This window comes from Macrotis lagotis, chromosome X (genome assembly GCF_037893015.1).
Source record: "Macrotis lagotis isolate mMagLag1 chromosome X, bilby.v1.9.chrom.fasta, whole genome shotgun sequence".
Lineage (NCBI taxonomy): Eukaryota > Metazoa > Chordata > Mammalia > Peramelemorphia > Peramelidae > Macrotis > Macrotis lagotis.
The window spans coordinates 78,023,708-78,034,132 of NC_133666.1; positions in this window are offsets into that span (position 1 = coordinate 78,023,708).

Genomic DNA, 10,425 nt, shown 5'->3' on the forward strand with positions numbered 1-10,425 from the left:
CCCACCGTAACAGGACCGGATCCCAGCCTAGCGCGTGGTGCCCAACAAACTTTATTCACTATCTCCAGGAAGTGCGAGCGAAAGAGGGAGGAAACGCCCGCGCGGGGGATGCTAGGAAACGCCATGTTGAGCGAGGCGTGAATCCTTCCAGCCTGCGCCATCAGGGGCGTGGCGGAAGGGCCGGCATCTCCGGAGCTCTGAGTGGCGCAGGCGCAGTTCGCCCCCCCGGGAGTCGCAGGCCTTCCCTAGCTTCCCCTACGCTCCCCCTACACCCCCCCTTTGCTGGCTGCCCTGAGAAGAAAAGTAAAATAGCGGGGCCTGTGGGCTTTTTCGGAAAGAATAAACGTTTATTCAAGTCCAGAAAAGCGGAAGGAAGTCTCCCGAGGGCTGGCCGCTGGAGCATCTCTCCCGCCTCAGAGATGGGGATGGAGGGCTTGGGGGAGGAGGGGAAGGGAGACCTGAGGAAAAGCTGGTTTGCCCAGATCCAACCATCTCGGAATGGGTCTAGACAAGAAGCAAGTCCACAAAGCGCATCGCGACAATAAATGCCACAATAAAAGGGCAGTAGATTAGTCGGTCATTGCGTCGCCCCAATCCTGCTCCGCCCTGGCTCCCTCCGTGGATTGCTGCCCCTCTGCTTTGTCTCAGGGACCCAAGCAAGGCAGCAGATTCCAAAGATGGCGAAATGACAAAGGCTTTAATGCCACTGGAAGCGTGCAAGTGCAACTGGGGGGGGGGCATGCTGGACCCGGGAATTCTGAAGGGTTCAGAGTACCAAGCAACCTCCGCGGCAGCCTGAACAACCAAGAACTGGAGGGGGGGAGAATTTCTTGCGATGTTATCCTTGGGAAAGAACTTCCTAATCAAAAGGGGGACCTGGCACACAAGTGGCAGGACCCTCAAGCAATCCTGCCAATGAGATGAGGCAGCTTCTTAGGCTGATTCATCATTACTGAAACATACAAATGAGCCTGGTAGCCCAGTCCTCCACAGCCAGGACAATGGGAGGTGACATTTATCAGGAAACTGGGTCCCTGTGTGCTTTGCAAGTAGAATCAAATAGTTGACTAGATTCTCACTAGGTTGGTGGAGTCTTGGACATCAGATTCTCTGTTATCGCAATGAAAATAACTTGACATTTCCCCAAAAAGGAAGTAAATAGTCCTACACTTAGTGGAATCTTTCCTATCTTTCAGCAGGTCAGGGTTTTTAAAAGCTTCTCAGTGATTCCTATTAGCCAAAGACCACAAGAACCCTCCCTACCACCACAAGACAAGTTTGTCAAAAAAGCAGCAAATGGAGAGCTTTCTCCATACTAGGAGCACTATGGATTTAGAACCAGTTGGAAATTTCCTCCTGGCCCCTTATTAATCCCAGCCAATTTCACTGAGAGAATAAAGGCAAAAAGACCAGTTTGAAATGGTTCGCAACATTTCACCAGGGGTTAGAAGCAACAACCAAATAATCACCAAAGAGATAATAATTTATTCACTATCTCCAGGAAGCTTGGGGTCTGAGGGATTCATTGAATGAGGAGAAAGGGGTATGGGAAGCTTCTGGTAAAGAACCATATCCCTCTTAGAAAAAATCTATCCATCTGGCACACTATAGGGGAATGTTACTTCCTGGATAGGCTTTGACTAGCCAGGAGCCTGGATCCCTAAAAAAAAAAAACAAAACAAAACATGAAATGACTCAAGTGTTAAAGCATTCACCTGTGAAGCCTGAGAGCTATGCTGAGCCTCACCCAGAAAAACAAAGCATTCTATAGATGTCTATCAAAGTAGGGGAATAAATTCTCCTGATACTGATCATCCAAGGGGCTAGCAATTGAACTGACCACCAAACCCTTCTCATAGGGCCCAGATTAGAATCCTTGGAACCAAAAACTGATGAAAGGACTGAAATGGTACAGTGTTGCTACCGGTGCTAATCCAATGGTCCCCATCAATCAAGAAACTTGAGGCAGCCACCTATCCAAAATGGCTTATTCTTGAAGCCTTTCCCCTCCCCACCTCTGGGAGTCCAGGAAGAAGTGTCCATTTCCAAAGGTCTTTCCAGGTACTGGAAGCTTGCTGCAAGATCAATGTTTCTTTCTTGAGAAATACCTATTGGATCAATCTCTGGCTTGAACAGCATTTTCCATGTAGCCCTGAGGGAAGGACATAGGGAACACACTACACTTAGTGGGGTTTCTTGTAATCTCTACCATCTGTAACAGCATAAACATTTCTGGGGAACATGAAACATAAAAGTCTAATATATGTGGGTAAAGGGAGAGCTCTCGTAACTCTAGATAAAAGGCACGTGTATGTATATATATGTATATATGAGATTGGATATACCCAGAAAAGCATTCAATCATACATATAGACACACAGGCACATTCACCCACAGTACAATTCTAATCTATCCCTCTGTACCCTACCTCTGGGGGAAGTCTCTAGTCCTTCCATTATACAAGTAATATATCAAGTCAGAGGCAGGAATATCTGCCCCAAACTTGTCTAATTCAATTTGACTTTTGCAAAACTTTAAAAAAAATTCCAACAAATCAATTTTAATCATCAACCCACCAGACATCACCCTCCACCCCCACCCCACCATGAAAAGTGCATACCTATCTGATTGCCTGGCAGACATGCTACTTACTGACTGAGCTACAGGCCAAAAATGAAACAGGCAGAAAACTGGTTGAAATTAAGGTTGGGTTTGGATAATCCTAAATGTGTGTCCTGTCCATGAAGAGGCAAAAGCTCCTGGGGAGTTGATGCTTGTCAAAAGAAAACAAGGAACTCTGAACTGCAACCATTGCCACTGGAAGGAAATTCTCTGATGATACTTGTAGGATGGCCTTGGGCATGGGGGAAATCAATAACGTTTATTTTTCAACCCAAGACCTTGGGCCAGAATAAAAGTTGTGCTTAGAACTAGAATATGAGGCCAGGTTGTATGCTTATACCTTCTTCCAGTTTGACCCTGGAAATCAGAAAAGGGCATTTTTCTTAGAAGCTTCTGTAGTCAAAGAGGTCTTTCTTGCTACTTGGCTGCTGTCTCTGCATAACACATGGCTGGATCCTTATCTAGGGTATTGGGAATGCTGTTTACGTGGGACTGGGGACAATTAGCAAGGTCCTGAAATGGCCTTGACCATTCTATCAAGAGAATCCTGGAAAGACAATGTCTTAAGTAATGAGAGACAAAGAAATTGTACCCCTCGGGTTGCAGGTGCATATGCTTTGGAAACAAGGCAGCTACAAGCCAATGCTGCCATTCACAGAGGGAATCACTCAATAGTTGGTAGTAGCATGATTTCTTCAATGTGGGAATCCTCTCCACAGAAGTAACTTACAGCCCCCAAAGCCTTTATAGTTAGCTGCCTTTCTATGCTCACTGCTTTCATTCCCATGCCACTAATAGCCTTGCATATAGAGAGATAGCTGTGGAAGACATGTCGGTTGAATTTAACTGAGTTCCTTGATCACAGCCACACTGAGGGTGGCAGAGCTGGTCCCTCCAGGAGCTAGGTGGAAGGACTTCAGAGTCAACCTTGGCTGTGTTACAAAGCTGCCTACTCTGAGCAAGAGGAAAAGAACAGAGCAAAGCGGTCACAATGTGAAATATTGTTCTCTTGATTATGTTCCAAGAGATTCAAGAAACCCCAGCTTAAACAACGGACCAAAACCACCACAGCAACCCTGGGAGAGACACCTAATTGTCTGGAGCCAAGCAGCAGCACTCTGCATATTTACTCTCTTCTGGCCTTTGCAGAACTTGCCATCTGCAGGAAAGGAGATATGGTTAAAAGTAAACAGGACCAGGACAGCTAGGTGGCGCTATAGTGTAGAGAGCACCAGCCCTGGAGTCAGGAGGATCTGAGTTCAAATATGACCTCAAACACTTCCTAATTGCCTAGCTGTGTGACCTTGGGCAAGTCACTTAACCCCATTACCTTAAATTAAAAAAAAAGTAAACAGGACCTCCCACCATCCAGCAAGACTGATTAGAGGGCCCTATGAGTGATAGATGGTCACAAAAGGGGACCCATTCAAGGATACAGGACAGAGATGACCTTAAGCCATGAGCTGCTCTTTCCTGGCCAACAGCAGATCACCAATGGCTTTTTGAAATATTCAGGATGCTCTCCTCCTCCTATTAAGGAATGGTAAAACAGGACTATGTATTAGGAGGGGCAAGGGTAAACAAGACAAATGGAAGCATCTGAAAGTCACATCACAAACTAGGAGCTTCTCCACCTAAATGAGAACTGCATTCCCCCTTCCATGTACCCACTCTCATCACCATGGCTTAGCTGCCAATAGAAACCACCTGCATGCCAAAGGAGCCTTGGCCTTTGGAGTGTCTAAAAATATTCCTTGCCTCAAGGAGCTCATATTCTAATGAGTTGGACAACATGCAAAAACTATGTACAAATAAGACATAAGGATGAATTGGGTATAATCAACAAAGGACAGGCACTAGTGGTAAAGGGAATCAAGAAATGCTTCTTGCAAAAGGCAGGATCCAGGATTTGAAGGAAGTCAGGAGATGGTGATGAGAGAAAGAGGATTCCACGCAGTAGGGTCAGCCACTGACAATGCAGAGTCCGGTAATGGAATGATGATTGTGTTTAAGGAACAACCAGGAGGCTACTGTAACTGGATCATAAAGTATGTAAGAAGACTAGAAAGGTAAGAAGGGGTCAGGATATAAAGAGCTTTAAATGCTAAGGAGGGGATCTTATAGGAGGACAAGAAAAATTTTTAAAAAAATGGTAATCCTAGAAAACAGAGCAGTCATGAGGGGAAATGTTCACTTCTGAAAGACCAAGTCCCTTGGGGTAGCTACGTGGCACCAGTAGAAAGAGCACCAGCCCTGAAATAAAGAGGATCTGAGTTCAAATTTGATCTCAGACACTTAATAATTATCTAGCTCTGTAAACTTGAGTGAGTCACTTAACCTCATTTCCTTGAAAAAAAAAAAAAGACCAAATCTTGTGGACAAAGAAGAGGCTAAGGAAGTAAAAGCTGGGGGAGGGTAGAACAAGGGGCCATGGTGGACCCTATGGGTAGCACTAAGGGAGGCTACAGTTGGCCATTCTGCTGAATTCCTTCCAGAATACTCTGTCTTATCTTATATACTTTAATTGGCTGTTCTATCTGTAAACAAATAAATCATGGACCAGGATTTACCAAATACCTACTATGTCCAATTCTGGGCTGCATATCCTGTGACCATTTGTCAATTGGGGAATGGCTTTTAAAAAAATTTGACTCAGTTCTCTGTATATTTTAGAAATGAGTCCTTTGTCAGAAATACTAGTAGTAAAAATTGTTTCCCAATTTACTACATTTCTTTTGATCTTGGTTACAATAGTTTAGTCTGTGCAAAAGCTTTTTAATTTAATATAATCAAAATTATCTGGTTTGTTTTAAATGATATTCTCCATCTCTTCCTTGGTCATAAACTGCTCCCTTTTCCATAGTGTTGACAAGTAAACTATTCCTTGATCTCCTAGCTTACTTGTAATATTGGGTTTTTTTGTTTATTTTTTTAGGGTTTTTTTTTTTTTTTTGGCAAGGCAATGGGGTTAAGTGGCTTGCCCAAGACCACACAGCTAGGTAATTATTAAGTGTCTGAGGGGGTTGCTAGGTGGCGTAGTGGATAAAGCACCGGCTTTGGAGTCAGGAGTACCTGGGTTCAAATCTGATCTCAGACACTTAATAATTACCTAGCTGTGTGGCCTTGGGCAAGCCACTTAACCCCATTTGCCTTGCAAAAATCTAAAAAAAAACAAACAAAAAAAAGAAAATAAAGTGTCTGAGCCCTGATTTGAACTCAGGTACTCTTGACTACAGGGCCGGTGCTCTATCCACTGCACCACCTAGCTGCCCCATAATACTGTTTTTTAATGTCTAAATCCTGTATCCATTTTGAGCTTCTATTGGTATAGGGTGTGAGGTGTTGGTCTAATCCAAGTTTCTGCCATACTAACTTCCAATTTTCCCAACAGTTTTAATTGAAATGAGAGTTTTTATCCAAATAGCTGGATTCTTTGGATTTATCAAACAGCAGATTAATATAATCAGTTCCTGCTATTGCACCTAGTCTATTCCACTGGTCCACCACTCTATTTCTTAGCCAATACCAGACAGTTTGGATGACTGATGCTTTATAATATAATTTTAGATCTGGTAGGGATAAGCCACCTTCTTTTGCACTTTTTTAATTCAATCCCTGGAATTTCTTGACTTTTTATTTCTTCATATGAATTTACTTATAATTTTTTCTAACTCTTTAAAGTAATTTTTTGGAATTTTGATTGGTAGGGCACTGTTTAATTTTGGTAGAATTGTCATTTTTATTATATTAGCTCAGCCTATCCATGAGCAGTTGATATTTGCCCACTTATTTAAATCTGACTTTATTTCTGAGAGAAGTGTTTTGTAATTGTTTTCAAAAAGTTTCTGAATCTGCCTTGGAAGGTAGACTCCCAGGTATTTTATATTGTCTGAGGTTACTTTGAATGAGATTTCTCTTTCTAGCTCTTTCTGCTGCATCTTGCTAGTCATATACAGAAATGTTGAGGATTTGTGAGGGTTTATTTTATATCCTGCAACTTCGCTAAAGTTGCTAATTGTTTCTAGCGGTTTTTTAGATGATTTCTTGGGATTCTCTAGGTATACCATTCATGTCATCTGCAAAGAGTGAGAGTTTTGTCTCTTCCTTCCCAATTCTAATTCCTTCAATTTCTTTTTCTTCTCTTATTGCTGAAGCTAACATTTATTTATTTTATTTATTTATGTTGAGTTTTACAATTTTTCCCCTAATCATCCCCCCAAAGCAGTTTGTTAGTTTTTACAATGTTTCCATGGTATACATTGATCTAAGTTGAAGGTGATAAGAGAAAATCATATCCTTAAGGAAGAAAAATAAAGTATAAGAGCAGAATTACATAGTAAGATAATGGGTTTTCCCCCCTAAATTAAAGGTAATACGCCTTGGTCTTTGCTCAAACTCCACAATTCTTTCTCTAGATACAGATGGTATTCTCCATTGCAGATAGCCCAAAATTGTGCCTGATTGTTGCACTAATGGAATGAACAAGTCCATTAAGATTTATCATCACCCCCATGTTGCTGTTAGGGTGTACAATATTTTTCTGGTTCTACTCATCTTGTTCAGTATCAGTTCAACAGAACTAAAGAATTGAAGAAATAATAATTACTCATAGGGAAGTCAAGTCAGTTGGTTGGTTCTTGTCTTTCATTCTCGAAGAGTACCAAAGGGACATCACTATGTTAAGGGACATGTTGCAGTGTGTCCAACTGAGGCAGATCAGACCAATATGAGCTTGAAGTATCCTACTATATATCTGGCAAAAATAGTCAATGTACGGGGTGGCTAGGTGGCACAGTAATAGAGCACCGGCCCTGGAGTCAGGAGTACCTGAGTTCATATCTGGCCTCAGACACTTAATAATTACCTAGCTGTATGGCCTTGGGCAAGCCACTTATACCATTGACTTGCAAAAACCTAAAAAAAATAGTCCATGTGAACACTTGGGCTGGAGATGTCTCTAAATCTGTGTACCTCACATTTCCTTTGAGTTACTAAAATTCTACTTTGTTCATAGAGCACACCGTCTGTGATAAAGGGACACTATGTTGGGCAGTCCTGTGCCAGTGTCTCCCATGCTACAGAATCAATTCCAAAATTCTTAAGAAAGACTTTTAGAATATCGAAGTCTTTTTTGGCAAGTGCACATTTGGCAGTTTAACAATATGACCATTCCATTGGAGTGGCCCTCTTAGTAGTAACATTTGAATGCTTGGCAGTTTAGCTTGGGAAAGGCCCTCAGTGTCTCGTATCTTATTCTACCAGGTGATCTTCAGAATCTTCATAAGACAATGCAAATGAAACAGATTCAGTTTCCTGGCATGGTGCTGGTTGGTTTCATAGTCATACAATAATGAGGTTGGAACAAGGGTTCTGTGGACCATCAATTTATCACCAGTCCAATTCTCTATTCTCCCCCACTTTCCCTTCTAAACACTGAGTTAGCTCTAGCAATGTGTCAACCAAAAAAAAGTCAATGGATACCTCCCTAGAAAGTAAGTGAACTCAAATGGTCAAAGGATATGCAAAGGCAATTTACAGATGAGATCAAAGCAATCCATAGCCACATGAAAAAATGCTCTAAATCATTAATTATTAGAGAAATGCAAATTAAAGCTTCTCTGAGGTACCACCTCACACCTCTCAGATTGGCCAATATGACCAGAAAGGATAACGATCATTGTTGGAAGGGTTGTGGGAAATCTGGGACACTATTACACTGTTGGTGGAGCTGTGAACTCATCCAACCTTTCTGGAGAGCTATTTGGAACTATGCCCAAAGGGCAACAAAAATGTGCATACCCTTTGACCCAGCAATACCACTACTAGGTCTATACCTTGAAGAGATGAAGAAAAAGAGTAAAAACATCACTTGTACAAAAATATAGCAGCCCTGTTTGTGGTGGCAAAGAATTGGAAATCAAATAAATGTCCTTCAATTGGGGAATGGCTTAGCAAACTGTGGTATATTTATGTCATGGAACACTATTGTTCTATTAGAAACCAGAAGGGATGGGATTTCAGGGAAGCCTGGAGGGATTTGCATGAACTGATACTGAGTGAGATGAGCAGAACCAGTAAAACGCTGTACACCCTAACAGCAACATGGGAGTGATGATCAACCTTGAAGGACTTGCTCATTCCATCAGTGCAACAATCGGGAACAATTTTGGGCTGTCTTCAAAGGAGAGTGCCATCTATATCCAGATAAGGAGATGTGGAGTTTGAACAAAATTCAAGGACTATTCCCTTTAATTAATTTATTTATTTATTAGGTTTTTGCAAGGCAAATGGGGTTAAGTAGCTTTCCCAAGGCCACACAGCTAAGTAATTATTAAGTGTATGAGACCGTATTTGAACCTAGGCACTCCTGACTCCAGGGTCGGTACTTTATCCACTGTGCCAGCTAGCTGCCCCTATTCCCTTTAATTTAAAAAAAAAACAGATATCTTATTGTCTGATCTTATTACCTCTTAGACTTCTTGTCTCTTCTTTAAGGATATGATTTCTCTCTCATCACACTCAATTTGGATCAAGGTGCAACATGGAAACAAAGTAAAGACTGACAGAATCCTTTCCATGGAGGGGGGGGTTGGGGGAGGGAAGTAAGATTGGGAGGAAAATTGTAAAACTCAAATAACATCTTTAATAAAAATAAATTTTAAAAAGCTATATATAATCATATTTTAAAAAAAGAAAGCAAGTGAACTTAAACAAAATATTCAAAACTTCTCCATTTACTGTAATCTCTGGTTCCATATATGAATGTTGAGGTGCTGGCTGTTAGAGCATCTGTATTTTCTTGGTGTTCATTGTTAGGCTAAGATGAGCACAAGCAGCATAGAATGGATTCAAACTTTTTTTGAATCTCAGCTTCAGAGGCTGCATTGAATTCACAATCATCTGCAAACAGAAGATCATACATCAATATTCCCTCTACTTTGATCTTGGCTTTTAGCCTTTTCAAGTTGAAGAATTTACCATCAGTGCAATAGCTGACCTTAATGCCATGTTCATCTTCAGTGAAGATATTTGATAACTTGGCTGAAAACAGCATGCTAAAAAGCATGGCAGCAAGGATACATCCAGGAAATCTCAAGAGCATCATCCACTATCCAGAACCTGGGCGAGCATGCCATCATGAAATGGACTTACAATACTAATGAACTTCTCCAGGCAACCAAATTTTGACATAATTTTCCATAAGCCATCACTATTGATGGTAACAAAGGCCTTGATCAGATTTATAAACATTGTATATATTGCTATATCTATATCTATAGCTACATCTATCTATCTATCTATCTACCTACCTACCTATATCTTCTGCTCCTGGCACTTTTCATTGAATTTTTGGGTAGCAAAGACCATATTGACTGTTTCTCTACCCTTTCTGAACTCACACTGGCTTGGTATAACCATCTTCCAGGTGAAAGATCAGCCCATTAATCTTGCCATCAATGACTAAGAGAGAAATACCCCTGTCAATCAATATCCTGTACCTTTATAGAGATGCACAATGAAGGCATCCTTGAACTCCAGGGGGATAACCTCCTCATTCCATCAAACTTGGAAAATTTCACTCAGTTTTTGTATGAACTGTGGACCCCTCACCCTGAAAATCTCAACTGGATGAATCAGCACCAGGTGATGATGATTGGTGTTTGTCCTTCATTCTTTTAAGAAGACCATGATGTCAGGGAGGTGATGCCATGACAAGCACATGAACTAGATTTGACTGAGGGGGGGCTGTGCTAAATCACCAACCTCACTTTCTCCTTCAGAGCCATCTGAGTCCAGTGGCCA